Raw genomic sequence first — 27,346 nt, 5'->3', positions numbered from 1 at the left:
TATATATATATATATATGTATACACACACACACACCCCCTTCCAGGTCTATAAATTTCACTGTACCAAGCAGCTTGAAAGAGCCTGTGCTTCATTTGGATCCCCCTGGTCTACAGCGCCAGTTAACACCTGACACGCGCCACTTGGAAGAGTGAACAAAGCCTCCCGATGCCCTGTCACTCCAGTCTCTCTTCTGCAGTGGGTGATGGACACCGAGACACTGCGAGAATAAATGAAGCGGAAGAAGACGCTGGTGCTCGCTGCACGTGCCTTTGCTAAGGCCTGCGGGCTGGAGCTGGGCTGCCCAGGGCCACTCAGGTGAAAGCAGAAGCAGGGCGGGAGCCAGCCCTCCTGCCACCCAGTTCAGGGGGTCTTGTGTCACACTAGGTCCCCAGAGCTGCCAACTTCCAGAAGGGCGAGGCTTACATTTGCCAACATATTATACATAATACTACAATTATTAAATTTTTACTTTTACCGTTATGTCGTTATGAGACAGAACACATTTTTATGGAAAATGCTATATTATTTAAACAGTTGGAGTCCTATCACTTTCTTCCTACTGTGCGCCACTTTAGGGTTACAAGAACAGTCCTTCGCTGGTCCGTTTTCTGTTGCCATCACAAAATACTATAAGCTGAGTGTTTTATAAAGCCAAGAGGCTTAGTTAGCTCAGTTCTGGAAGCAGAATAATCAAAGATTAGAGCTCCTGAGCTGGGGGTCTGGGCGAGGACTGGTGGTGATGGTGCCCTCTGGGAGGATCACAGAGAAAGGAGCTGCTTGGTGAGAGAGGAAGCGAGGCCAGGGCTGGGGCTGCTCTTTCTGTCACAATCCGTTGTTGGGCAACCTCGCCGTGCTCCTGGGGGCAGCAGCCTGGACGGCCGCATCACCTCACAGTAGATCTTGTCTCTTCAAGGCTGTGCCACCTTCCCCTGCCACATGGAGACCCAACATGCAGCACATGAGCCCATGGGTGACACGCTTAGGCCAGTTACAGACCCCAGAGCCTTGGCTTAAGCATAAAAAGCGAAGACATTCCCAGCCAACGAGGAGCACCGCTGTCATTCTGAGTCGCTGTCAGTGTCCTGGGGTGGGAGGAGCCTCCAGGTGTTCAGCTCTCATCGCTCCCTCCCCATCCTGCTGGGAAGCTGAGCCTGCGCAGTCCTGCGTCACTCAGCAGTGGCAGGCCCCCGCGAAATTGTCAGGACATTCCCTGCTGTGTGAACATCGCAGAACCTGTAGTTTCAATGCGGGTCATTAGCAGTTTCTCCACCTCGGACGCAGGCCCTCGTCCACCTTCTGCGAGTCCTCCTACCTTCCGTGAAGCTGACTCGAGGACAGCCTCTATCTCTTTGCTCTTGCTCTTCAATATCAGAGCTATCGTAGCAGGGGATCTGCCCTGCCGAGGCACAACCCCCATTCTCTATCTTCTTGCGCCTTTCCTTCGTCTCCAGGTCAGCCACTCGGGGTGGCCTATTACTGCAACACTAGCAGCAGATTTCGTGTGCTGAGGGGCCACAGGGGATAAAACAATATGACATTTGCTCAAGCGCAAGACAAGGTCACACAATCAAGAGACAGACAAAGCACTGTTTCACAGCCAACTAGTTTTATACACAAAAGGAATGCACTCTAAAATTATGTTACAAGTAGAGTGAGTGCATAAGCCAGTAGCACAGTCACTTATTATCATGGTAATTTTTTATCAAAGTCTTCTTTAGAAGCAGTTTTTAATTCTTTTACTGTAGTGTTTTTTTCAGATTGGGTTTCCTTCCTATGTTTCTGTAGTTGATTCTTTACTTCAGATGCTGTGAGTTCTGAGGATTCTTTTCTTATTTCAGAAAATTCCACTCTGAGTTCCTCTATGACTTTCTGCTGTTGCTTATTTACTATCAACACTATTAATTCATACATTTGAGCTGAGCTAGTAGAAAAGAGAACCACTCTGAGTTCCTCTATGACTTTCTGCTGTTGCTTATTTACTATCAACACTATTAATTCATACATTTGAGCTGAGCTGGTGTCCTCTGCACTTGTTCTGGGTGGACATTGGGTTTCCTCCATATGTTTCTGCATTTGATTCTTTACTGCAGATGCTATTAATTCAGGGATTTCTTTTTTCATTTCCAATCTGAGTTCCTCTATACCTTTCTGCAGTTGTTTCTTTATTTCAGAAGCCATTGATTCATTGATTTCAGCTGTGTGATTCCCAATTTGTTCCATGTTAGTGTCCTCTGCACTTGTTATGGGTGGGCTTGAGTTCTGAGATTGTATTTTGTTCCTTCTTGTTGGCATTTTGTGTAGCACTGTCTTCTGATCTTTGTTGTAGAGCTTTGGTGCAGTTATAACCTTAGCTCATACTGAAGTTCAGGTGCAGATCTACGAAGTTTGGATCTATCCAGCTATGTCTGGCTTGGGTCTGGCTGCTGTGCTCAGCTTCTTCCTGCTGCTGTCCTTGGGAGTGAACCTGTTGTACCCCTGTGGCGAGATGTTCTGCTCCTGGACTAGCTGGGTGGTTCTGTCCCCTACTCTCTCTGCAGGGATTACAGCTTCAGGGTTTCACCCCAGGCCTGTATGCCAGGCCTGAGCTGAGTCTGGAGGGGACAAGGTGGAGTAGGGGGGAGAGGCAGCTCTCCCATACACTCACCGGGCCTGGGCTAGAACTGGATCTGGGAGTCCCCAGAACGTGGCAGAAATTCTTACTGGGCGGGTAGGGTGGGGGGTGTGCTGCGGAGTGTTGGGGAGGTCCCAAGGAGGTGGAAGAGGGTCTCACCCCCGCTGCGCCTGGGCTGGGACCAGTAGGTCCCGCTGGTGCAGGGTAGCTGGAAACTCTCCCACACACACCTATCATGGTAATTTTTAAAAAATTTGTGTAGTACAGGGTCTCACTACACAGCTCAGACTTGTAGTGATCTTCCTGTTTCAGCCTCCCCAGAGCTGGGATTATAGGCGTGCACCACCACCACGCCAGGTTTCGGTGACCCAGTCCTTGCACTTGCCAGGCAGCTGCTTACACTGCCGAGCTATCTCCCTGGCCCTGTCGTGGTAACTTTATGTTGTACCTAATTGTGTGTGCCACACTTTTATGTGACTGGCAATGCAACAGTTACGTTTACGCCAGATTCACCACAAACATGTGATGCCTTATGCTGTGACAACCACCATGTCACTAGGTGGTAGGAAGGGTTCAGCTCCTGCAAAACCTTATGGAACCACTACCGCATATGCGATCTGTCACTGACTGAAACTTCGCATTTGAGTGCGTTGTTGCCATCAGACAGGTGAGAAAATTCTGGCATGGAGTTGCTTACTCAACCATGTAAGGCTAGCAGGAAGCAGTCAAGTCTCCAGGCCAAGCAGGGAGCCCTAGAAACTGCTCTAGGAAACCCCTGGATGGCCCAAGGAAATCTTTCTCCTTCTTTCTCTCCTCCCCCAGGTGGGGCCATCCTAGTAAGGCAGCCTCAAGTAGGGAGAGTAGGAGAGAGGAAAGAGCTTGGGATGGGTGGATCCCGAATTCTCTCGAAAGCACAAAATCAAAGTTAGCTCCACTATTTTGGCTTCTTGCAGTCTCCCTGTTGCCTTTGTTATCATTATTGCTGATATGTTTATTATTCCTGTCTGAAAGGGCTTGGAGGGCAATTTTCTCTTTCTCAGCATTTTCCTTGTATTGTAACAAGGAAACTCTGCCAACTTCTGCATCCTGGGTCTTCCTGTCCTCCTTGTGGAAATTTACATCCCCCGAGAGCCTCTGTGCTGATGCCTGTGGGAAGGAATAGGAGAGGCACCGGGCACCTAGCTTCTTGTGGACCCTGAGCCCCTGGATGAAAGCCAGCAGGACCTGCTGCATGGGCACGGGGATGCACCTTGCCAGAGGCTCACTGGCCCGTCCCTCCAAGGCCGCCTCCACAGTGCTGCCCGGGAGGCCAGAGCAGTGAGGGCCTGAACTTGTTCACTACTAAGAGCTTAAAACTGTTTTCTAGAGCTGAGACGAAGGCCAGAAGCACTTGAGTCAGCCTGAGCCCCTGCTCCTTCCTGGTGAGATGTCAGCCTGCCCACTTCTAACAGGTGATGCATTTCAAGCTTTCACTCCTCTGGCCTCCCAGCAGCGTTGTGGGGGCGCCCTTGGAGGTACAGGCACAGCCAGCCTCTAGCGAGGTACATTCAGGCAGAGGGTACAGTAGATGCAAAGGCTGAGGCAGGAGCAACTTGGTACCCTAATCAGGGAGCAAGGACGCAAAGGGAGACCGGAGGAAGGCGAGGTAGCAGGAGTGGAGGTGCTGAGTGGTGACCTTTGAGCTGTCTAGGATGTTAGTTTCCACCTAAGCTGGTGAGTGGCTTGGGTCAGAGGAGAGGCAAGGTGTGGCTTAGATTTCAGAAGTATCTCATCTGCTCTGTGGGGGCAGGCTGTGGAGGGCACAGCTATGCCGCTCTAACATCTCTCTTCTGGATCTGCAAAACGTCAGCAAGATCGACTGCCCTCGCGGAGCCTTATGAAAACTCTGCACAGATAGAAGAAACAAGGAGCTGCGATTGCCCTGCAGGCAGTGCCTGCCACAGGCACCTCATCCCACACAGTCAGGGTCAGCTGAGACCTCAGAAGACAGCTCCACTTCCTGTTGCCATTCTGCTTGGCAAAGCGTGGGCAGTAGCCAGCAGGGCTGGGCGGGACAGAGGCCCGGGGCCTGCTTCCCGGTGACGGATGCACTAGCAGGTGGGAGCTGCAGAACCAGGCGTCTGCTCTGCAGCTACAAAGAGAAATGACCTGGGAAGTGACCGAGGTTGCCCTGACCCGTGTCTAGCAGTCCTCTCTTGCTTCTCTGCAGCCTTTCTGTGCATCCTCCCACCTTCTAAAATAACAGGGGGTGTTGGGCTGGTAGTGACAGCTAACCCTAGCCCAGCGTTCGCAGCGTGCTGGGGACTGAACTGCTTACACCTGTGATTGTACTAGGTTTGTCTCCCAACAGCACAAGCTGGAAGATGCACTTTTCATTGTCCCCGGCTGGGGGGGGGGGGGGAGCTGAAGTTTGGAGAGTTGTACAAGCAGCAAAACCAGAAAAGCCAGGCCACCAGAGCGCGTGTGGCTCTCCACAACAGCACGTGGTCTCTGCCCTAGCTGATCTTGCCAGGGTCTGTGCGAGCCACGATCCACACGGCGGCCAAGTTTATTCTACTCAGTTTCCCTTGGTGGACGTTTGGAGAGAGCTTGTATCGCCAAGTCTGCAGGGAATAATTAGCATCAGGAAGATGCGTATTAACAGCCCTGGGGAGCTGCGTCCATCCATGCACAGGCCATTTTCAGCAAACCCGGCAAGATGCAGCAGACTTACGAAGCAGACCCCTGAAGGACATGCTTTTACTTCAGCAAATGGTATTGCTCTGCCAGAGGATTTGCTGAAGTAGTCCTTTCAACAGTAGGCTTGATAACGGACCTCGTGGGTCCTTCACATTTTCCCAGAGAGGTAGTCAGGACCACTCTAGTTGCGTGACTGCAAGTGTGGACCTCCTCATGTGGCTGTGAGCACTAGCAGCCAATTCTGAAAGATTATTTAAAATAAAAGCATCACGACTTTTCCCCCTTATACTAAAAGAAGAAAAAAGAGACACAAGAGGATGACTCCTTTCCCACATTTAGTTTATGCTTTGGGCAAACATCATCTCTAGATGGAGTAAGGACAGTGACTCGGTGGCCCTGACACGGCTCACAGTGCGAGTGACCACACTGGTTCCAGTATGTGTTCTGTATCGGGACTTGGCACTTTCATGACTCAAGTAGATTGCTTCCACTTGTTAATTTTAGAAAAGAATCTTAATTTTAATAATGTGTCTTATGGAGAAACAGTTACATCCTGTGCTAGCCAAGTACTGATCTAAGTTATAACGACAAACCAATTTTATGGAAGGGACCCTTCCGTGCTGCTGTTCTAAGCGCAAGACAGCCTTCTGGCCTCTCTAGGAAGTTTATATTTTGGCTAAAAATATCTTTCTTTGGTCTATAAACAGATAGAATGGATTTTATGTAGTTTTATATTTTATTTTTTATTGCTGAGGATAAAACCCAGGACCTTGTGCATGCTAGGCAAGTGTTCCACCCCGAGTTATGTTCAAAGCCCAGAATGGACTTTTTCTTTAATTAAAAAGAAAGGGAAGCGAGGAAGCGAGAGAGAGAGAGAGAGAGAGAGAGAGAGAGAGAGAGAGAGAGAGAGCATTTCCCTAAAAGTTAGATGGCCAGGGGCTGGGGAGATAGCTCAGTAGAATAAGTGCTTGCCCGGCAAGCGCCAAGGCCTGTGTGTAATCACTGGTTCCCCCAAAAAAAAAAAAAAAAAAAAAAGTGAGATGTCCAGCAGACAGAAGCACCCCCCAGATGCTGCCTGGTTACTTCTCCTCTCCTGGCCTTGGTGAGGGACCAGTTTCTTCCTGCACACTGGATTTCAGTTCTAGATGTCTTAAGCTCTATTTATTTGGCTTGAGAATTTATTCAAAATAGCAACTCTGAAGCAGGAATGGCTGCACAGTTTAGTAGCTGTCGGTGCGCCGCGGGGAGACCCTCGGGGGCTTCTAATCATCAACGTGTTCTGCCAGAGCAGAGTTCACATTATCATTCCTCTTTTCATAAATCAAATGGTCCGTGTCAAAGAACTTATATGGAGGAAACATTATTTCAAGGTTTGGTCAGCAGTATTTTTATTTATGCCCATCACCAAATCCTACAAATAAAAATTATTTTCAAGAAGACTATTTGACCTATCAGCATATATAGTGCATCTTTTGTAGAAATGTCTTGCTCCTTAGAAACAAACTTAAGTTGTGAGACATGCTACCAGCGTGTGTGTGTGCGCGCGCGCGAGTGGGTGTGTGTGTGCGCGCGCGCGTGCGTGTGTGCATGTGTTGCATGCTTTTAAACTTTTTTTTTTTTTAATCTTTTTGAGACAGGGTATCTCTATGCAGCGCAGGCTGGCCTTGAGCTCACTTTGTAGCCCAGGCTGACCTTGAGCTCATAAATATCCTCCTGCATCAGCCTCCTGAGTGATGGGATTACAGAAGTGATCTGCCTGCCCCAGAGAACACTGTAGTGAACGTTCACAGGTGTGGTAGTGTCATATCTTTGTAATGTGGAATTACTGACATATTCTTTTATTTCTATTTATTTTTTATCTTCAGTGCTAATTGTTTTTTCTTTTATTGACTTTATTGAGAAACAAATAGCAGTGAGACAGTTTCAAAGCTGATCAGTAGGACACTTTCAATAACACATTGCACATTATTGTCTTCGTAGTGGCTATTCATTGTACAAGATGCAGACATGGTATCCTGTCCAAACACTATTACTACAAATCTTTCTTCTCATTGAATTAAGAGAAAGTAGCTGTATATCTATCCTAACTATTCTGTATATACAGATTCAAAATGGTCCTTCATTTGTATCCCCCTTTTTTGTTTAGTTTTGACATGTTCTTTTAATTTTATTCTTATTCTCTAGAATCTAAAAAGAACATCTTATACTCTCTATTTCTTCCGCCAAATCCACGTGGTTTTTTTTTTTTTTTTTGGTGGAACCGGGGACTGAACTCAGGCCTTTGCACTTGCCAGGCAAGTGCTTATTCCACTGAGCCATCTCCCCGGCCCTCAAGTCTACGTTTTGAAGGAGAAGTGGATGAGTAAACCACTGCTCTTTCCCCAAAAAAGTCTAACAAGAGTGATGACTAAATATCGCGGTGCCGTGTGTGTCCGGGCATCAGAACCAGGGAAATTCTAAGGTGCAGCGGAGTGGGAGATTCGTTTTATCCCACAACTTCCAGCTCTTTACTGTGTCGATGTGAGAAGTTTATGTTATTTTGTATAAGCTCATGTATGACAAAGTTAAATCCCATAGGAGGACGTGGCAGCCAGCTGTGGCCTCCCAGAGGAAGGTGAAGCTGCCACCGCAGGGAGGCGGCGGGCTGTGGCTTCCTCCCTTGAGGGCTCAGCACTGGCTCCAGGAATTCTGGGAATCTTCTCAAGACTCTTGGATGTCCAAAGGAAGCACTGTGACCTTTGTGTGCCCGGTCAGTTTTGGAAATGAGATCGTGGCCTAGTGACTCCCCATTTTCAAACAGCTCTAAATATTTCCTTTCTAGTTTTTGTTTCTACATTCTTTCTGTTGAAAAAGTATCATCTGGTGACCTTCGTAGATAAATCTCTTTGCTTTTTCCCCCCTGTAAAATAGAAGCAAATTCATGTCTTTAAAACTCTGATTATTTCTTTCTTTCTTCCTTTCTTCCTTTTTTTTTTTTTTTAGCAGCAAGCATTTCATATTGATCCTATTTTTTGCAGTTAAAGTTCTGATTGTTTGGCTTCCTAGAAATTTAATCTGAAAGTTGTCATATAAATGGTTTTCACAGTTTGTGTGCATTACAGTGCACTTGGCCAACCTTTTTCTAATTTTCCCTTCATTCATTTTTCACAAGAAAGAGCGCGTCCCCAAACAATTCACAGAGTGTGATCAAGTCAGTATTCTTATTTTATAACAATTGTCCAAATAAATATCTTTAAATGATGTGGTTTAAAACATCATTATGGGGAGGGACTGTGACTGGCCTGCTTGTCATAATTGTATTCGTATTGCCTGGACTAGGGGCGTGCACATAGCAAGCGTCCAGTAGGTTGTCGTTTAAGGAATTAATAAGCGAGAGAAGTAACATTTACATAGGCAGCTTTCACGCATTTAAGTCCTGTGTGTCTCGGACTTCTCACTTCCTTGCTGTCTTAGAAGCTATCTAATGAAATTAAGAAATTGAGGAAGCATGTTAACGGTGCATTTAATAGCAGTCTTACATTTAATATTAATCTTTAGAATGAAGGGTCCATCAAACATTAAAAATGTTGACAAATTTGTGCCACGTCAGACCCAACACACTTAATTTGCATGGGGGTGATCAGAGTCACATATTTGATCCGTGTGGAGCCGCCTGGACTTGGGATTCCTGCTGGCACTAGATGCCTCCAGGGCTTTGTCTGGAACAAAGACTGGGCACCAGGGAGAGGGAAGGGGGTTGCACAGAGTAGGGCCTCTTGGTCACTTGGCTTTGTTTGCTGTCACTGACTGGATCCATATCTCCTTCTAGAAGTTTGTTTGCTTCGGTTACATGATTTACATTTGGCTCTCTCTGGAAGGCTGTGTTCCTCAGTTACATGAGTTAAAGAAAACTGAGCCCCAGCTCATGTGGTTTTGGAGAATTTCGGGAAAACAAATTCACATTCTTTTCTCCCACTGTGACCCACAACTGTGTAATTCTAAGTTCCCACGAGGCGTTGGGTTTTTGCCTTCCGTGGGCTCAGCCACAGTCTGTAGCAAGGTGGTTGCTTTATTTGGTAAGTGCCCTGGCTAAGGTTTCAGCGGGCCTGGCAGAGACTCTGAAGGGAAACCTATCTCTTCATCTTTAGAAAAGCTTTCTGTCCCCAGTTTTTAACATACACATGGACCCAGAATGCTAGAGAGATGGAAATGGGACTGTGAGAAAATCCCCTCCTCTGTGGGTGAAAAAGTCGCATAGATCCGGGCGGGAATCGCACACACTCTCGGTGCCAACTCTACATTTTTCAGATGAGGAAACAGGCCCAGAGAGGGAGCCTGGTTCTGAGTGGATGCGGTGCGATTCCTCAGGCTTCCTGGCTGCCTATGAATTGCGTCTCAAATCCGGGTTCCCAAGGCCAGGAGGGGAACAAGGCTGAGCGGTGCTTTCAAAAGCACATCTTAAATTAAAAAATACACTTTTTAAAACTTAAGGATTAGGAATTGTGTACTGACGTACTGCAGGTGAGCTTTGATTTCACCCAAAGTCAGCATTAAAAACAGCGTCTACAGATAAGAAAAGAATAGGAAAATCCAGTCTGAGCTTTCGCACATGCATTTATTTTCTGATAAACCTCGCAATTCCTAACACCAAAGCCTTCATCTAGTAATAATTTCACTGTGTTCCGTCTCACCTTCACCAATTTGGTTGTGCTGAAGTGGCAGACGTAATGGTCTAAGCCTCAGTCCACTGCAGGCTGTACATATTTAACTCTGGTCTGTATTTTTCTTTGCTGTTTAACATATAATACTTTGTTTTTTTCTGAGTGAATTCCATACTATACAGGAAAGCTTCTAGGAAGCAACAGGCCCAGTGTTGTACCTTTCACATCATTAACTTTGAGCAACATTCCTGAAGTGACTTGAAAACCAAACTGCTATAAGTTGAGCTACTTAAAAGTAATTACAGTGAGGCGCTGATTTATTGTTTTGGCCACGACAAATTGCCATGTGTCAGAATAGCACAGAGCACCACAGAATTCCTGACATCCCAGAGATTTCTGTGGACAGACCAGAGCTCTATATGTCGTTGTCAAAAGACAAAATGATAGCACTTTCAGTTGGAGGCGGAATTGGCTCTCACTTGGGATGCTAGGGCTGCATCTGCTCATCTGGAAAACCAAGGGAAGGTTCTGCTGATCTGAGCGGAGCCTGTGGCCTCCACAGGCAGAAAGGGCTGAAGAAAGAAACAGGGAGCCAGCTGCAGACTGGTCACTTCAAAGGAACTTTCTTCACTGGGCCCAAACAGGGCGGCTTCCTTTTCATTCTTGCTCAGGCCAGCGAGGAGCCTTTGTGATATAGAGGCAAATGATACTGGTGGATGACCTGCAAGTGATACAGGGGGAAAATGAAACTCCTGGCCTGAAAGGTACCTGGAATGAGTTCATGTTCTCTAAATCTGAAGAGTGAATTTTAGGAACAAATGGAGGTTATGAGCAGAATATATTTATTGGGGGAGAGAAAGCTTCTGTCCAAGAGAAGGAGGGGGGAGCCCTGAGCAGGTAGTCCCTGGAGAGCTGTTTCTTTCAGGGACTTTAATAGAGGAAAGCCATGTGGTGAGGCCGTCTAAAGTAGGGGAGAACTTAGGAACTTGCTAAGGTGGGCATGAGGTGGGACAAAGCTGTAGTCAACCAATGAGATTACAAGCTCCATTGCTCAGGTAAAACTGATTAAGTCCAGTAGCAAACAAGGAAGTGAGTCACGGAGCAAGTGGGCATGAATACGGGACAGGGTCTCTTCCTGTTGGGGGTTGGGCTAGTGACTCACTTGGGCTCTTTCAAGGTGATTGATCCCTATTTAGAATATCAATCCCTAATGCCCATCCCTAGGGAAGTATGTAGCTGTATTGACTTCCTCTCTTGTCTTGAGGTCTGGCCCTGAGGGAAGTGTCTGTCTCTTCCAAGTTGCAAAGTCACCTTGTCTTCCATACTGTCTCCTTGAGGGTCTGGCTCTGTCTAACTGCCTATAATATTTCTATCTAATTCAGCCACCTACAACATTCTTTTTTTTTTTTTTTATTTTAGGGAAGGGTCTACAGGGTATTCAGGGTCTCACTACCAGATTGGACTTGTAGTGATCCACCTGTTTACAGCCTCCTAAGAGCTGGGATTATAGCAGTGCGCCACCACACTCAGTCTCAGTTGCCATTTTTCAGCTTGCCCCAGGGCGGGGTTGGCAAGGCAGGACTGAGGATCAAGCCCCCACTCCCCCCCCCCCGCCCCCGTGCTTGCTTGCAGGGGCTTTAATCTGTACCTACAACATTTGGATTGGTGGTCATACCTCTTTTTTTGCCAAAATGGCTTTTGGTTTCATCTTGAATGCAGGATCATTAGAACGGGGGCTTTCTTCTGGGGCCTTTCCTGGGTTTCTGTTCTCCTGAACTTAATCTTTTTAATTTTCAGATATTGATCATTTGTGTGCAAAAATCAGTCTCGGACATTTCTACCTACTCTACTTTTTGCAATAATGGCCATGTATGTTCTCAAAAGAAATGACCTTGAATTGACCAGCTTCGTAGAACACGTCCCTCACAGCTCCTGTGTACTTACAGCTAATGGCCGTAAGGGCTGGGGCTGGGCCCTTGGTTAAGCCCACGTTCCCTGTGACAGCACTACCTGGCCATTGCACGTAGCCCCACAGTTATTTTTCCTCTGTGGTGGATGTCTTGAAGACAGAAAACTGCAAGCTTTGCATCCACCAGGCAGTTCCCAGGAGGGGAACTTCATTGTTGTGCTTCTGTTGACACTCTTGTTTTCAAGGTTAATTACTCATTTGGTTAATTGGTTTAATTAGTTAATTGGTTTGCTGAGCCTGTCTCCCCAGGAGAATTCAAATGCAAATTCACATGGGGACAGACACTTCCACTGCCCGTGGCTTCCAGCCAAGAGGCGCAGGCCTGGATTTGAAGGGCTTGTTCTGTTTGTTCTCTGGAGCTGTGGTGCAGATACCACTTCATTGCCAGTTCCAGAAAAGTATGCTGGCTGCTAGCAAGGAAGGGCTGGGGATCAGTGGCCAGTCAACAGCAGCGTGGCTGCGGAGTTGCGGGCGGACTCCAGGCCTCTACGCTTGCATTGAGACAGGATGTGCCCGGAGCCCGCACTGGGGCCAAGGAATGGGTGCGCAGGGGAGTGTGCCCACAATTACTCCACAGACAAAACACCACAGAGGAGTAGATCCTGGGTGCCGGTTGTGGATAGAAATCTGCCCCAAATAATCGAGGCGAATGACTTGGTCAAGATCACTGGTGGCATAACAGCTGGAGTTTTGAGCCATAGGTGGGTGTTGTAGTTCTAGGCTAATTTTTCAATCATTTCTAGTCCCTTTCATTTTCAGTTTGTCTCCAATCATAGCTTTCCCACATGGCTTTAGCCAAGCTAAGCCAATTGTTGGAAGAAATGCCCCCCCGATCCTTTCTCCTTGAGCAGTTGTACTCATGTGGAGTGGCTGGCGGGGTGAGCTCGGCTTCCTGGTCTCAGGGTTCTTAGATACCTGGAAAGAGCAGGACTGAGGATTCTAGAGCCGGTGGGGGAGCCCAGAGCTCGAGCCTTGCTGGAGGCTGTGCTAGCCTCCCTGTCTCTAGCGCTGGGTTTCTCTTTTCTGCATGTGGAGCTAAAAAGTTTGTAACTCCTTTGGCAACCTTGCCTAGAATTCTTTTCTCTCTTCATAATTGAAGTTTTTGTAATCTTTAATCAAACTTTTCCTTGAACTCGCTTCATTGACCAGTGATGCTAATTGGTCTTTGTTTCTCCCATAACCCTGTTTTGTGCACTGTAAGAGCAATCATAGCTCCTTTCCTTTCCACGTTCCCCGTTGCCAAAGTACTCCTTTCAAAAATTATAATTATTTTTAAAATGACAGAAGTCATGGACCATTAGTACCAGGTGGCCTTTGTTTTGAGTTCTGAATCAGCCTTTCTATTGCACCCCCAAGTCATACTTCAAGCGATATTTTTCTTTAGCTCCAAGGTTTGAAAGCCAAACGTGAGGCCAGCGTCCTATAACGAGGGCAGAAGCCCTGGCAGAAGTGTTCAAGCTTCGTGCTGTGCGTAGAGCTCTTGTGCACACATACCCGGGTCACAGGTCATTTCCTCTTTTCTTCGGGAGGTTTGGGGAGAAAGGCAATCGGCAGTGGTGTCTCACTGATGACTCATGTTCTCCTGTCTGTGAGTGTCAGGGGACCAAGGGGACTCTGTTCTCAGGGGCAGTAGCCCCACTTAGTGGGTCTCATTGATGCAGGCAACCGAGTTAGACAGAAATATTATAGGCAGTCAGAAAGGGCCAGGCAGGCCCTCAAGGAGACAAGATGGAAGACAAGGTGACATTGCAACTTGGAAGAGACAGACACTCCCATATGGGCCACGCCTCAAGACCAAGACAAAAAGAGGAAGACAGCTACATACTTCCCTAGGGATGGGCATCAGGGATTGATATCCTAAATAGTATCAATCAACTTGAAAGAGCCCAAATGAGTCACTAGCCCAACCCCCAACAGGAAGAGACCCTGTTCTGTATTCATGCCCGCTTGATGTGACTCGCTTTCCCATTTGATACTGGATTTAATCAATTTTACCTGAGCAATGGTGCTTGTAACTCATTGGTTGACCATAGTTTGGTCCCACCTCATGCCCACCTAAACAAGTTCCCATGTATTCTCCACCACCTTAGATCCGCCTCACCACATGGTTTTCCTTTATAAAAGTCCCAGCTTCCTGGGGGTGGGGGGGAATTACCCGCTCACCCCCCTCCTGTCCCTCTCTCGGGACAGACGCTTTCTTTCTCTCAATAAATATATTCTGCTCATAACCTCCGTTTGTTCCTAAAATTCATTCTTCGGTTTTAGAGAACATGAACTCGTGCAGGTCAGGTCCAGAGATCGTTTTTCTCTGTCATTTGGAGGTTTCCTGTATGATTTGGAGGTCACCCACCCAAGACCAGTTTTTCTCCCTGTATCATCATGATATCTGCTTTCTATGTGGTTAGGTGTTCAGGTAGCAGCATGACGTTAGGGAGGAAACAGGGAAAGGACATAGTAAGGGGGGGACAGAGAGAGAGAGATGAAGGGGGCAGAGAAAGGAGGGAGGGAGATGGAGGGGGAGAGGGAGAGAATGAAAACAGAAGGGAACAGAGTGAGTGAAAATGGACAAAGAGATGAGCTGAGTAGACAACACAGGGGCAAGTGTGAAGCACGTGACTGGGCTTCAAAGCCCCTCTTCTGGTCATCCCAGGGACTGAGGACAAGGACCGACACCCAGCTGCACAGTGCTCTCCCAGCGCACACCCAGTTCCTACCTGCCCAGGAAGGACACATTCCTCACCTGCTCACTGTCCTGGCCTCTTGGAAAAATGTAGTGTCATAGGCTCGGTGTCCTAGATCTGGTGGTGTTGAAGAGGTGGGGAGGGAAAGAAGAAAGACGAGGAAAGGACTCCTTGGGGGCCTTCTCTTCAGGGACCATAGTGATTCCATGGAGACAGTCTGGAGTCCAGGGGCTGGGATTTGTAGGAGGATGGTCCTGGCAGCTAGATCAGGACCAGACCCGGATGAGGACGGCAACCTCTGAGGCTGCAGACAGCTGCTTTGGGGCTGCACTTGAGTCAGCCAAAATGCTAAATAAGCAAAGGTTTCCTGAAAATTAGCAAATAGTCCAGCTTAATGCTTCACCCTGTGACATCTAGTGTCAACTACAAACCCTAAATATTCACCTTGGAAGCTGGTAAAAATCTTGGAGTAAGTTTGAAACTGGACTCAGATGTGTTTTGTGCTTTACCATCTGGAAAAATAACAAGAGAAAAAGTGATGGTAATTCAATCTGGTTGCTGGGACACTTCTAGAACCTTCCATTTCACTCTTCTTATGGGCCTGGCATTCTTCTCAGTGCTAGAGAGTGTAGTAGCGCTATCACGGCAACCAGCTCAGGCCCTCAGGTGTTTACCGTGCACCAGAAGCTGTATGCTAAGTCAGAGAATCCTCTCAACTGCAACACACTTCGTGTTACATTTTACAGGCAAGTAAGGGGGACGTGGGGAGACTGAAATAGTCCAGAAGGTATTCCCTATAACGGGAAGGTGGGAGCCTCTGTTGGGTTTGTCCTTTAGGCAGAGAGGTCTGAGGAGAAACTCTTCAGTAACAGGATGAGATGTGGATGGAGGCAATGGCAAGGGCAGGCAGGGGCGAGGGGCTGAACCCTGGAGGAAGAGGCAGGCCTCACAGTCGTCAAGCGCTCAGGTCTGGGTGACAGGACTGATAATAAGAGGCTACTGGTGGCTCCTTCCCTCAGCCAATGTCGCCACCCTTTCCCTGTAGCAGCTCATGCCCTGCCTTGCACCTGGGTGGGTGGCCTTTCCCAGGGACACAGAAGGCAGTGAGCCTCTGGAGGTGCAAGGAACACTAGGCCTCACTGGGCCACCTCTGACAGACCACCTCTCCCAGCCCCCACCATGTGCTCCCACTCCCAGGGCAGCCATGAAGCAGCTGACTCTGGGTTAGAGACTGCGACTCCTCCCTTTGGATGGTTTGATTGACACTCTCAGGTCTCCTCACCCTACCCCTAGACCAGGCTAGGCCTGGCCTTCCCTGGTAACCACATCCACCTCTCTCCTTTCTCACCCTCACCCTCCTTCTCTCCCTCACTATTAGAGGACGAACTGTTCCCCCTCAAAGACTGAATTGTCCCCACTCAGATTCATAAGCAGAAGCCCTAATCCCAGTAACTCCATGCAGATCATTCTAAAGCCAAGACTGAGTTAAATGCGATCACGGTGAGGGACCCAGTCGGATCAGAGATGTCTTTTTATAAGAGATTAGGATAGCAGAGAGGCCTTTCGGGGCACCATGCTTGGAAGAGAGGCCTCAGGAGCAGCCAGACCTACCAGAGCTGGCCTGGGCTTCCACCTGCAGGGCTGCGACAAAATTGACTTGCTATTAAGCCCACGAGGGCTAATAGCCCCTTCCTGTGTTTCTCTAGAACATCCCGCCCCACACTACTGTAGACAGCGAGGCCTGGGGTGCTGGTCTCAGACCAGCTCTGGGGGGAACTTAATACAGACACAAAGAAACAGTCTGCAGTGCATTCCAACAGCGCCAGCCTTTTGTTGATCGGTCCATTAGCTTGTTAGTGGAGGGTTCACACCCAGCCAACCCCTCCCCCCCATCAGTCTGCCCTGCAGCAAGCCCAGACTGTAGGGAGGGAGACCTCAATTTCATCTGAAAATGTACCCCTTCTTTTTCCAGTACAGCCGGCCTCTTACATCTCGCCCATCTAAGTTAGGAGTTCTGGGGCACACACAAATCACCTGCTTCTGGTTAAAATCGGAAAGAATTCAGACATGGTAAGAATTAAGGCCAGTTTAGGCGAACAGCGACACCTCTCTTCTCGTGGTGCTGAAGGCTCTGCGTGTGGTGGCAGCCCTGGCTGGGTGCAGGCAGAGGACTGAAGGGGCTGTGGGGGTGACATGGTGCGCAGGACGGGAATGGAGAGCCCCGCTGGCTGCGGTTCAGCCACTGGTGTGATTTTAAGCATTTTACGACACTTGACCTCAGGCTTAAAACAAAAGGAAATGACCTGCAATGCAAACCAAGCAGGAGAAAAGGAGTCCGAGGTGCCATGAGGTAGTCTCCCTCAAAGGCTCTAGCTTTTCCTCCAAATGTGTGTCTTTCCCACCTAGATGGATCTCACCCACCGCCCCCTGCATTCATTCTCAAAGTCCAACTCCCCTTCCTTTCTGTCCTCAATTCCTCCAGCAGACTCTGTGGGGCAAATAAAACTCTCCAGTGAGGCTTGGAGTTGGGCGCAGCAGCAGTTATTGAAAGCCCATTATGTCCCGTTCACCTCTGCAATCAGAGCCTGCGTCTTTCCGAGACGCTAATGGGGAAGTTTTGGCCAAAGAGCAGTCGGGTTGTTCTGGGCCCCTCCTGTCTCGAAATATCAGACACTCATCTGAGCGACACATCTGAAAGCTTTTGTCCTCGGGCTGTGACAATGGCTAACCCTGAGAAGGAGTGACAGGCGAGCAGGCGAGGGAGAACTGTGTGTGTGTTAGTGTACGTGCGGGGAAGGGCAGATATTGATTTTATTAACTTGGGACACTCTATTCTGTGTTTCTGAAGAACTCAAAATCCCGAAGTCCACTTTCTAGCGTGCAGCTTATTTTCTTAAGCCTCTGAGGGCAGTGAACTGAGAGACTGATGTGCTGAGGTATCATTAAAAACAGAAAAGAAAATACCTTTGTCCCTTTGCCTGGCAGAGCAGACCCCTTACCGTCTCTTGAGTGTCCCGGCGACACCTGTCAAGGTGGGCTGGAATGCGGTTGTGAGAAGGTGCCCATTAGGAAGAAAAGGCTCTTGAGTGTTTTCTCATTGCCCAGCGATACTGGAGAAAGCAGGCTGCATTTTATAAAAAGCAGGGAGCTTTTGCTGGGGGATCAGTACCTTCTAGCAGGCGATCGCCTCGTGGAGGTCACCCGGGCCTCACTAGTTCCCATTTAGAAAAAAAAGGGCCGCTCGCTGCCAGCATTCATTTAAACAGGGCCTCTGAGGCTGGAGCAGATCTGACTGATGTTCACTGTAAACATAAAACATAAAAGCTGTCCTTGGAGTTCTTTTTTTCTGAGCAGAACTTGTCTCTAATCCTAATGTGGCGGAAACGCTTGTGGCAAACTCCGGAGGGACTGTACTCTGAGTCACCTCTGGGCAAACAGGAAATGAGTTCATCGTAGCGTGGAGAGCTGGGCACATGGGAGGTTCTCAGGGCAGAGTGGGTGAGAAATGACATGTGGTGGCGGGTGCAACTCCACGCTGGCCAGAGATGTGCCTGTGGCCGGCCAGGCGAGGGCGAGCACTGGCGAAGTGGAGTGCGCAGTGATGAGTGAGTGCATTGGCCAACGAGCGAAGGCGGAGGACTGCAAGTACTGCCCAGTACGCACCTTGACAGAGAAAGAGTATGTGAGCTGTGTGCTGAGACCCGAGTCACGGAATGTGCAACTCTGCCGCCTGAGGGATCCTGACCTCAGGGCTCCAGCATCCCGGAGTCATCAACGTGTATTCTTCCAGTACTGAAAGTGGTGTTCATTTTTGACTCCATGTGCCTAAGGTTTTTGGTTTTTTTTTTAAATGTGTTTAGTACATGGTCTGTAGGGTCTCACTATATAGATTGGATTCGTAGTGATTTTCCTGTTTTCAGCCACCCAACTGCTGGGATTACAGGCGCGTGCCACCACGCCCAGTCACAACCACCGTCTCAGTGCACCCCAGGGACAGGGCAGGCATGGCACGGCACGGATTCAACTCCAGTCCTGTGCCTGCCTAGGCAGGCCCTTTGGTCCGCTGAGCTATATGGCCGGCCCTGTGCCTAAGGTTTTAGAACAAGTTGGACTAATCCGCAGCGACAGAAACAAGACAGTCTTTTTGGGTAAGGATGGAATGGAAATGACTGGGAAAGCTGACAAGGAAACTTTTGGAGGGGGGTTAAATTTTTTTTTTAAATGTATTTGGTACAGGGTTTCACTATGCAGCTTGGACTCATAGTGATCCTCCTGTTTTTAGCCTCCTCAGCTCTGGGATTACAGGCATGTTCCACCATGCCCAGACTCTGTGGCCAGCTCAGTGTGTCCGGGTGTGGGGGCAGTGAGGCATGCGATGCAGGGGATCAAATCCCAGTAATACAGGGAGAAAAATTGATCTCGGGTGGATGAACTCCAAACGATATAGGGAACCTCCAAATGACATAGGGAAAAATGGTCTCCCGATCTGACCTGGACAAGTTTGTGTTCTCTAAAACTGAAGAATGAAGTTTAGGAACAAACAGAGGTTATGAGCAGAACATATTTATTGAGGGAAAGAAAGCTCTTGTCCAAGAGATGGACAGGAGGGGGGCCTGAGCTTGTAGTGCCCCGGGAAGCTGTCTCTTCCAGGGACTTTTATAGAGCAAAACCATGTGGTGAGGCAGGTCTAAGGTGGTGGAGAAGACATGGGAACTCACTTGAGTGGGCATGAGGTGGGACAAAACTATGGTCAGCCAATGAGATTACAAGCACCATTGCTCAGGTAAAATTGATTAAATCCAGGGCCAAATGGGGAAGGGAGTCACGTAGCAAGTGAGCTTGAACATGGGACAGGGTGTCTTCCTGTTGGGGGTTGGGCTAGTGACTCAATAGGGCTCTTTCAAGGTGACTGATGCCTACGTAGAATATCAGTCCCTGATGCCCATCCCTAGGAGAGTATGTAGCTGTGCTTTCTCTTTTGTCCTGGTCTTGAGGTCTGGCCCACATGGGAGTGTCTGTTTTTCCCAAGTTGTAAAGCCACTTTGTCTTCCATCTTGTCTCTTTGAGGGCCTGGCCCTGTCTGACTGCCTATAATACTTCTATCTAACTCCGCTGCCTACACCGCCAATCCCGGTGCTTGTCTAAGCAGGCTCTTAGTCTGAAGAGCTATCTCACCGGCCCTGTGGTTAAACATTTCCAACTTGTTTTGGGTGCTGGTTTCCGTAGCTGTAGGCAGCCACTGGACCCCACCGAGCATCTCATGACGGAAGTTGTGCTTCCGTTGGTTGTAGGTCAGTGCTGAGGGTAAGCCTGGGAAAGCCCCTGTCTGTGCAGGCACAATGCCTCCCTTTTGGCCTTGACTTGCTCTTGAGCTGGTCCAAGTGCCCAGGGGGCTCCTCTCCATCCCAGCACCATGAAGTTTGTCTTGAGTGGAGCACTAGACTCCGCCAAGGTGGGCAGAACAACCGCGTTCCTCCCCAGGCGAGGTGGGCGCACACTGTCCTACGGTCATGCTCTCTAACCTCTCAGGAACCTGAGGACAGGTGAACCCAGCAGTTTTCCTGAAGGTCACACAGTCAGCCAGTAACAGCTCTGGGTCTAAAACTCAGGTCACCTCTCTCGCCTGTCCCATATCCAGCTTTCTTTCCATCTTAGTATGTGGTTTGGGACAACCTCTTTGTTTGGGCTTGCCTCTGTTTTGATCTCTGGTTCATCCTGGACTTCCCTCATGGCTTTGGGCTGCTTAATGTCTCAGCAACTCAGTTTCCACATCTATAAATGGTACAGTGTGTGCCAGTGTCTGAGCATATCTGTAACAATGTCTATCGGCTCTAGGTGCTTGCTACTCTCCTGCTCCTGCCTGTGTCCTGCTCACTCTCCTGGCAAGCCCTCTCCTCCTTTTTATTACTAATTCTCTTACTTCCCTCCTACTCAGGCCCTTACTGCAGTTATTGACAAGGACATAATACAAGGCATCAGCTCTTTAAATAAATATTTCTCTTTGTGAGAACATGGTTTAAGTACAGTTTTAAAAATCCTTAAATCTTTTTTCCCATCCTGACTCAACTCTTGATCTAGTATGAAAATAAATCTTACAGGATGACAAGCTACGGAGAATTGCAAAGAAACTAGATTTTTAAAAAGACAACATAGGAAAAGGTAAAAACACTTCAGCTTCTAGTAGCCTTTCTGTCACTTTGGCAAACCCTTTCCCTTTGCTGTGTCTGCTCAAAAATCTCTTGTCACTGCTCCAGTGCTGTGACGCATGCCTACACTTGCTTTGGAGGCTGAGGCAGGAGGAGCACAAGTCAAGGCCAGCCTGAACAACTGTTCAAGATCTTGTCTCAAAAGCAAAATAGACAGAGCTTGGGGTGTGGATCAGTGGCAGAGCTCTCTTGCATGAGGCCCTGGGTTCTATCCTAAGTACCTGAGAATCTGTCGAAATAAAAAAAGCTGTTTGCAAAGTTGTGGACACTATGAAGCAGTAATAATTACTTTCGCTACCTGTACCTTTCAGGAAAACTTTCAGGGCCTAGCACCATACTGTTCTCTGGTCCCTCAGATGACCTGGAGGAAATTCTAGCGCTGAAAAGTTGTTATTAAAGGAATCAAAGCCTGGCGGACTGGCGCATGTCTGTAGTCCCAGAACTCTTGGAGAATGAGGTGGGAGGGGCACAAGTTTCAGCTCAGCCTAAGTAACTCAGAAACCTAGGTCCTATTTTAGCACAAAACTAAAGAAGGCCTGGAGAGGTGGCTCAGTGTAAAGACCCTGGGTTCGACCCCCCAGTATGGGGGTGATGTGCTTAGACAATCCCTGGACCAGTAATGCATTAATTTGGTGCTCGGTCCCATTGGAACCCCCTCTTGCTCTGCTGTGCGTTGTGAGGGACCTTCTTCCTTCTTCACCAATCAAAGCCCTGGCCACACGTCCCAGGAGGGAGATCAGGCTACTGTAAGCACAAGTGATGAAGTACCACATGAAAAGGCAGAGCAAGCCACGCAGCAGCACAGTGGCTGGCAGGCCCATTGCCCATGCAAGGACTCGGCCGTAGTGCAAGGTCAGAGAGGACCTGCAGCTGGGAGATTCACAAGGTGACTGTCCCCAGCTGTAGATCTGACCCATGGTGACTCACGTTGTGCACGGGACGGTTGCTCATCACATGCTCAGCATTATTTCAGGATGGTGCCTGGGGCTCCGGGAACATGCACACTGCACACAGGAACACGTAGAACAAACACACTCATCAAATCCCCACTGAAGTGAGGCCAAGTTGTGAAACCAGTGCCCCCCTTTCCTTACCTAGACAGGACTGAACTTGACTAAGACACCTGAAAGTTTCCTTGGGAACATGGAAAACCATAGCTCTGCTCTCTCTGGGGCTGTCTCTCAAGCTGTGTGCCTGCAGGGAGGACCTCCTGGATTCACATGAGCAAAAGCAGTCACATCCTGTAGATCATAGTGGAGGTGCTCAGCTGGGTGAAGACCCAGCGAACAAACACTATTCTTTGTGATCACGTGCGAAGCAAATTTGGCTTAAGGGCCCAGTTTTTCAGGAAAACCTAATAATTGTTCGACTCTGCATAGTACAAACTGAGTACTAGGTGGGAATTAGTACAGAGAGGAGCTTTAGAAAGTAAATACAGGACAGTAGCACGTGTTCGCTGGATCTCACATGGCAAGGGGACCAGGCCACAGGATCACGTGGCGGCAGATGAATGTCTCAGGCTGGAGTTTTCATGCCCCAGTTTGCTGTCTTAGCACAGGTACTAGATTTTGTGCTCTTTAGTGGTTGTGTCCTTTAATCTGACCATGTTTTCTCAAAGCAACTCTTGGTTAGGTGTCCTAGGAGCCCCGGTGACTGCCTGTATGCAGAGCCAGTGAAGCGCAGTGCTAGAAGCAAGCCCAGGACTCCCCGCCCACAGCTCCCTCCCGGGCCTTTCTTTAGAGGACAGTGAGGCCAGGAGGCCGGAGGAGAGCACAAGGGCAGTGATGGCAAAGGGTCAGCTGCCGCTGTCACCCCCAAAAGGAGGAGCCCGGGGTAAGGGATCCAAGTTCCCTTCTAACACAGGCATGAGTCAGATGTATTCATTTATTTGATTCTCAAAGGTATTTTCTAGATTAAAAATAAAAATACAAGGATTCGATGCAAATCTAGTTTCCTTGAGCTCGTGAGAAAGGGTCCACTTAGGAAAGTTCATTTTTTGAGGAAGACAGAATGATCACCAGTACTATGCAGCCATTGCCTGCGGAGCGCTTACTGACCACAGCAGCGGGCTGCGCTGTCTGCGCTCCTGACGAAACTGGCAGCGATCGAGACGGTGTCGGTCGGCTTCGTGGACCAGCTAAGAGACGACGGCAGAAACATGCTTTTTAAAATATGGCAAGTGTCCATCCATCCATCAGATGGGACGCCAGATCTAAAGAGGAGAAGCCAGACTTGAAAATGACGTATCAGACATTATTCAACAAATTTAGCATCTTAAAAACAGTACAGTCAATCAAATCTCAGTGCTGAGGAAGGCACTCAGTTTTCCCCTGTGAAATAGTGGTAAAAGTCCAAAATGAAGATTATGCCGCGGGATTTTACTTGCAAAAAATAGAAAGAAGCCCTCTTGTGGCGAGTTGGAAAACACGGAATGCATTGCTAGTGGGAACTTTGGTGCCTTAGTCTTGCCTGGATTCACACTTTAAGCTTCAACACAGATTGCTGCCAACGTTTTACTACAAAAATTTAAAAAGGCAGCGTTGAGTACTGAAAGAATTGAGTGCCTCAAAGAAATAGATTAATCATAGGCTGCAGTTTTAATGAAGGCCGAATAACAATCACCTTGTATGGATTTTGTAACTGCTCCTGCTTGTGGAGTTTTGAAAGTACACATCAAATTTTCACATGGACACGCAGCTTCCTGGCTCAGCAAGGCGGCAGGTTCTCTGCGGACCTGGCCGGGGCACCGGGGTCCAGGCTTAGAATCGGCGTGGTTTGCACAGGATGCGCTTGACCACCCCGGCCCTTGTTCTTCACAGTTGGCTCGTTCCCACCCTGCTCCACCGTGAAGCCCCTTGGTTTCCCGTAGGAGCCACTTTCTGTAACGCCTAGGTTTGCTAAGCAGCTTTTACTTTTCCTGAAGAGCTTTGCTTTGTGGATGCCATTTTTCTGATTATTTGTTTGTTTGTTTATTGGGCTGTCTCAGCCAGCCCTGGGGAGGGGGCTGGTGCAGGATGTGGTGCGGGAGACAAAACCACGGTCCCTGAGCTTGCCTAAGCTTGCCTAAGCAGGCGCTTTAGACCTCTGAGCTGTCTCGCCTGACCTTTTTTTAATTTTTTTTTATTTTTTTTTATTTTTATTTTTAACAGAGAATCAACTCCACTGAGTTGATTGCCTCTTCAGATGCAAGTCAGATTGCTCCCCTTCTTTGGTGGCTTTTTATGGGAGCCTCCTCTTGATGGAAGTCTTCCTGGATTCAGAGCTCAAGCTTTATCCTTTCATTGATACACTATCACTTGTTGGTGCGGTGTAAGTCTTCCATGGACCAGTGGGACACTGGTCCAGGTTTTGTCCTGGCCAAAATTCCCATCCCTGAAGGTAGCTTAAGGATCAATGGTTTTCTAAGGTCGAGGCAGGTGTCTGCTGGCTATTGCCCTCCAGTGTGGTGGCTGTCAGCCTCATATGGCAACCAAGCCTGCATCGTTCTTCAGATGTGCTGTAAATATAAAATTGTATACTAAGTTTGAGGTCTCACTATAAAAGGAGAATGTAATAAAAGAAAGTATGTAAGCTATGTCAATATGTGTTATGTTGATTACACGTTGATAGTGTGGATATACTGGGTTAAATAAAGTATTAAATTACTTTTGTCCGCTCAGTACTTTCTTTAATGTGATTAATTGAAAATATCATGTCAAGCATGCAGTTAGTACTATTTTCCTATGAGGTAGCGATGTTCAGTGAGGAAACGAAAGCCCAAGGTCAGGCTGCAAGAGCCGTCTGTAGTACGGCCTAGTTTTCCTTGTTTTTGTCAACTACTAATTGATTATAAGTCAATGTCATTGTCTTAGTCTGTTTTGTGCTGCTATCACAGAATACTCAAGACTGGGTAGAAATAAAGTGTAGAAATTAATTTTCTTGCAGTTCTGGATACTGGGAAGTTCAAGATCAAAGAGCTGTGGATCAGGACCAGGTGTGTCCGCTTCTGAGACGGGGCTGCTAACGCTGCGTTCTTTGGAGAGAAAGAACTTCATGCTTTCCCGCGTCACAAGGGCCGAAGGCAGCAGAACTACTCCCTCGCCTCTTTTAGAGTAAGATTCTGTTCGAATGACCTTAGCACCTCCCATTAGGGGCTTAGAAAGCAGGCAGTAAACCTTTTGCACCATCCCCTTATGTGAGGCAGTGAAGGCTTACGTGAGTGTGGGGAGGGACAAAGGCGTGTGGACCACAGCAGAGTCACGACTCGTAGTGAACTCGGGGAGCCAGCAAGGGATCTTAAGTTTCTCATGATGTAATAGCCAGGGACTGCCCAAACATTCTGATGGCGAGTTCCATTTCAGGATGACAGTACACTTCCCATTTGTGTCTGTGGGATGTTATTGCCCTCTGGAATCCTTGAGGACAGTTCGTTTTAGTGTTTTGGTCTGTGTCCCACCTGGAATAGATATACCGAAACTGCCTCCTACCTTTCTCCTGTACTGTACTAGAAGTTGCACTTTGAAAACCATTGTAGAGCTTGCATTGTGTCCTATACACATCCAGCTAATGTTTACTGTTTATTTAGTATAATGCTAAAAGGTGTACATGAAAGATATAATTTGATTCTCAAACAACCCAATGAACTAAATATCAATATGGTTAAATTTCATAGATGAAAAACAGGCTTAGCAAGTATCCAATACTTCCCAATAGAAAGGGTACAAGCCAGAGCTATAGTTCTTGGCTTTTGACTGTTGAATTCCTGTTCTGGACCACAATAAACTATTGCTCTTTTGATGAGTAAATTACTTACTGAGTCTCTGTTCACACTAGAAAATTTATCTAAAAACTTATTACTTAGCCTAAAACGTTACTTCAAAATCCACACAACATAAGTACTTACAAAGAGGGTTAGAATTTGTGCTTGTGGACTGTGGATTCTCCTTTCCTTCAATCCAAGGTGTGTTCTTTTCTGGGGAAGATGGCTGTGCCCACATCTTCCAAGAACAATAGCAAAGGGTTTGCTGAACAGTATTTAAGCCCTTATGTTTCTTCACTCTTGTGACATTTGCACACTTACTTAAAGTAATTTGTATGTGTGGATGTTTGGGTTCATGACAGTCTTGCGTATTCTGCCTGGGGTGATCAAGTGTTGGAGTTGAAAGAGACTGATTTTCCACTGCAGGGTCAATAACCTTTTAAAAATTTATTTATTTGGTATAGGGCCTTGCTATGCAGTTCGGACTCTTACTGATCCTCCTGTCTCAGCCTCCCCAGCACCAGGATTACAGGTGTGCACCACCATTTCCAGTTTCAGTGTTCAACACGGTGGGCCCGTACAGTGTCCGATACCAAGGATCGAACTGGGTCCTTGCGCTTGCCAGGCAGGCGCTTAGACCACCGAGCTATTTCCCCAGCCCCTCAAGGAGCGTCTTATATAAAACTGTACTGTAAATATTTCAGGCTTTTCGGGTCATGCAGTCTTTTCTAACTGCCTCACTCAGCCCTTGTGGAATAAAAGCAGCTGTAGGCAGTATGTGAATGGATGGACTTGGGTGTGTTCCAAAAAGATGTCACATTTCCAAATCAGAAGACATTGACTTGTAGCACAGTATTTCCTTCCCGAGTCAGAGAAAGAAGACTTGATCAAGCAGCATGTTCAGTGTAGACCAAGACTTGTAGAACAAGGTTAGAAACCAGACTGTCTACCAACAGCATGCCCCCCGCTATGTCATAGTAATTCACGCTTAGCTTCCTTCCCATTTGTTTCTTAAAATTATAAAAATTTCAGATATTCAAAAAGACAAACCATAAAATACTTGGCAGTGTAGGAGCATCCTGCGCCTCCAGGGAATGGCTATAGATAAGAGCAGAGTTTCTCGCGTGCCTCTTCCCCAGGGCCGGCGACCCTGGCTCGCACGCTCATCATGTGCCTGGTAGTCTTTGCTCTTTACCATGGATGTCTCCTATTGTACCATGCTGTATCTGGCTTTCGGTGCCCCTTCAGAGTGAACAATAAACATTGTTTCTAATTGCAGAATTAGTTCTAAATTACTATTAGTATATATTCTCTCTTTTTTTTTAAAATGTATTTGGTTGTTTCAGGGTCTCACTATGCAGCTCGGACTTGTGGTGATCCTCCTGCTTTCAGCCTCCCCAGAGCTGGGATTACAGGCGAACGCCACCACGCGGGGACTCTGGCTGGCTCGGCCTGCTGGGGGCGGGGCCGGCGCGGCATGCGGTGCTGGGGATCGAACCGCTGCGCCTGGGCTCGCCTAAACTTGCCTAGGCAGGTGCTTTAGTCCGCTGAGCTATCCCGCCCGGCCGCTTGTATTCTTTCCTTTCTTGGCCTAGTGAGGCTGCACCAAGAAGGCGAGGTGATTTGTTACTGCGTAGGACGGGCGCCCTCACGGGACGTCATGCCCACCAGTGCCCTTCCCCGGACTTAGTGTCCAGAACTGTGAGCACGAACTGCTCCTGCCCCTGTATGTTTGTTACAGCACCCTGAGCTGACCGATGCGGACACAGCGTGAGAACGCAGGAAGGAAGGAAGGAAGGAAGGAAGGAAGGAAGGAAGGA

At 48.0% G+C, this 27,346-nt stretch overlaps 1 pseudogene; it reads right to left on the bottom strand.

The window, feature by feature from the left end:
- The window catches only part of LOC101566525, a 49,612-nt pseudogene that overhangs the window by 21,033 nt on the left and 1,233 nt on the right, over positions 1-27,346 (bottom strand).

Source organism: Octodon degus, unplaced genomic scaffold, assembly GCF_000260255.1.
Source record: "Octodon degus isolate 3935 unplaced genomic scaffold, OctDeg1.0 scaffold00207, whole genome shotgun sequence".
Classification (NCBI taxonomy): Eukaryota; Metazoa; Chordata; class Mammalia; order Rodentia; family Octodontidae; genus Octodon; species Octodon degus.
Note: the sequence above shows the minus strand (reverse complement) of the source record. Positions and strands in the feature narration are given on the sequence as shown.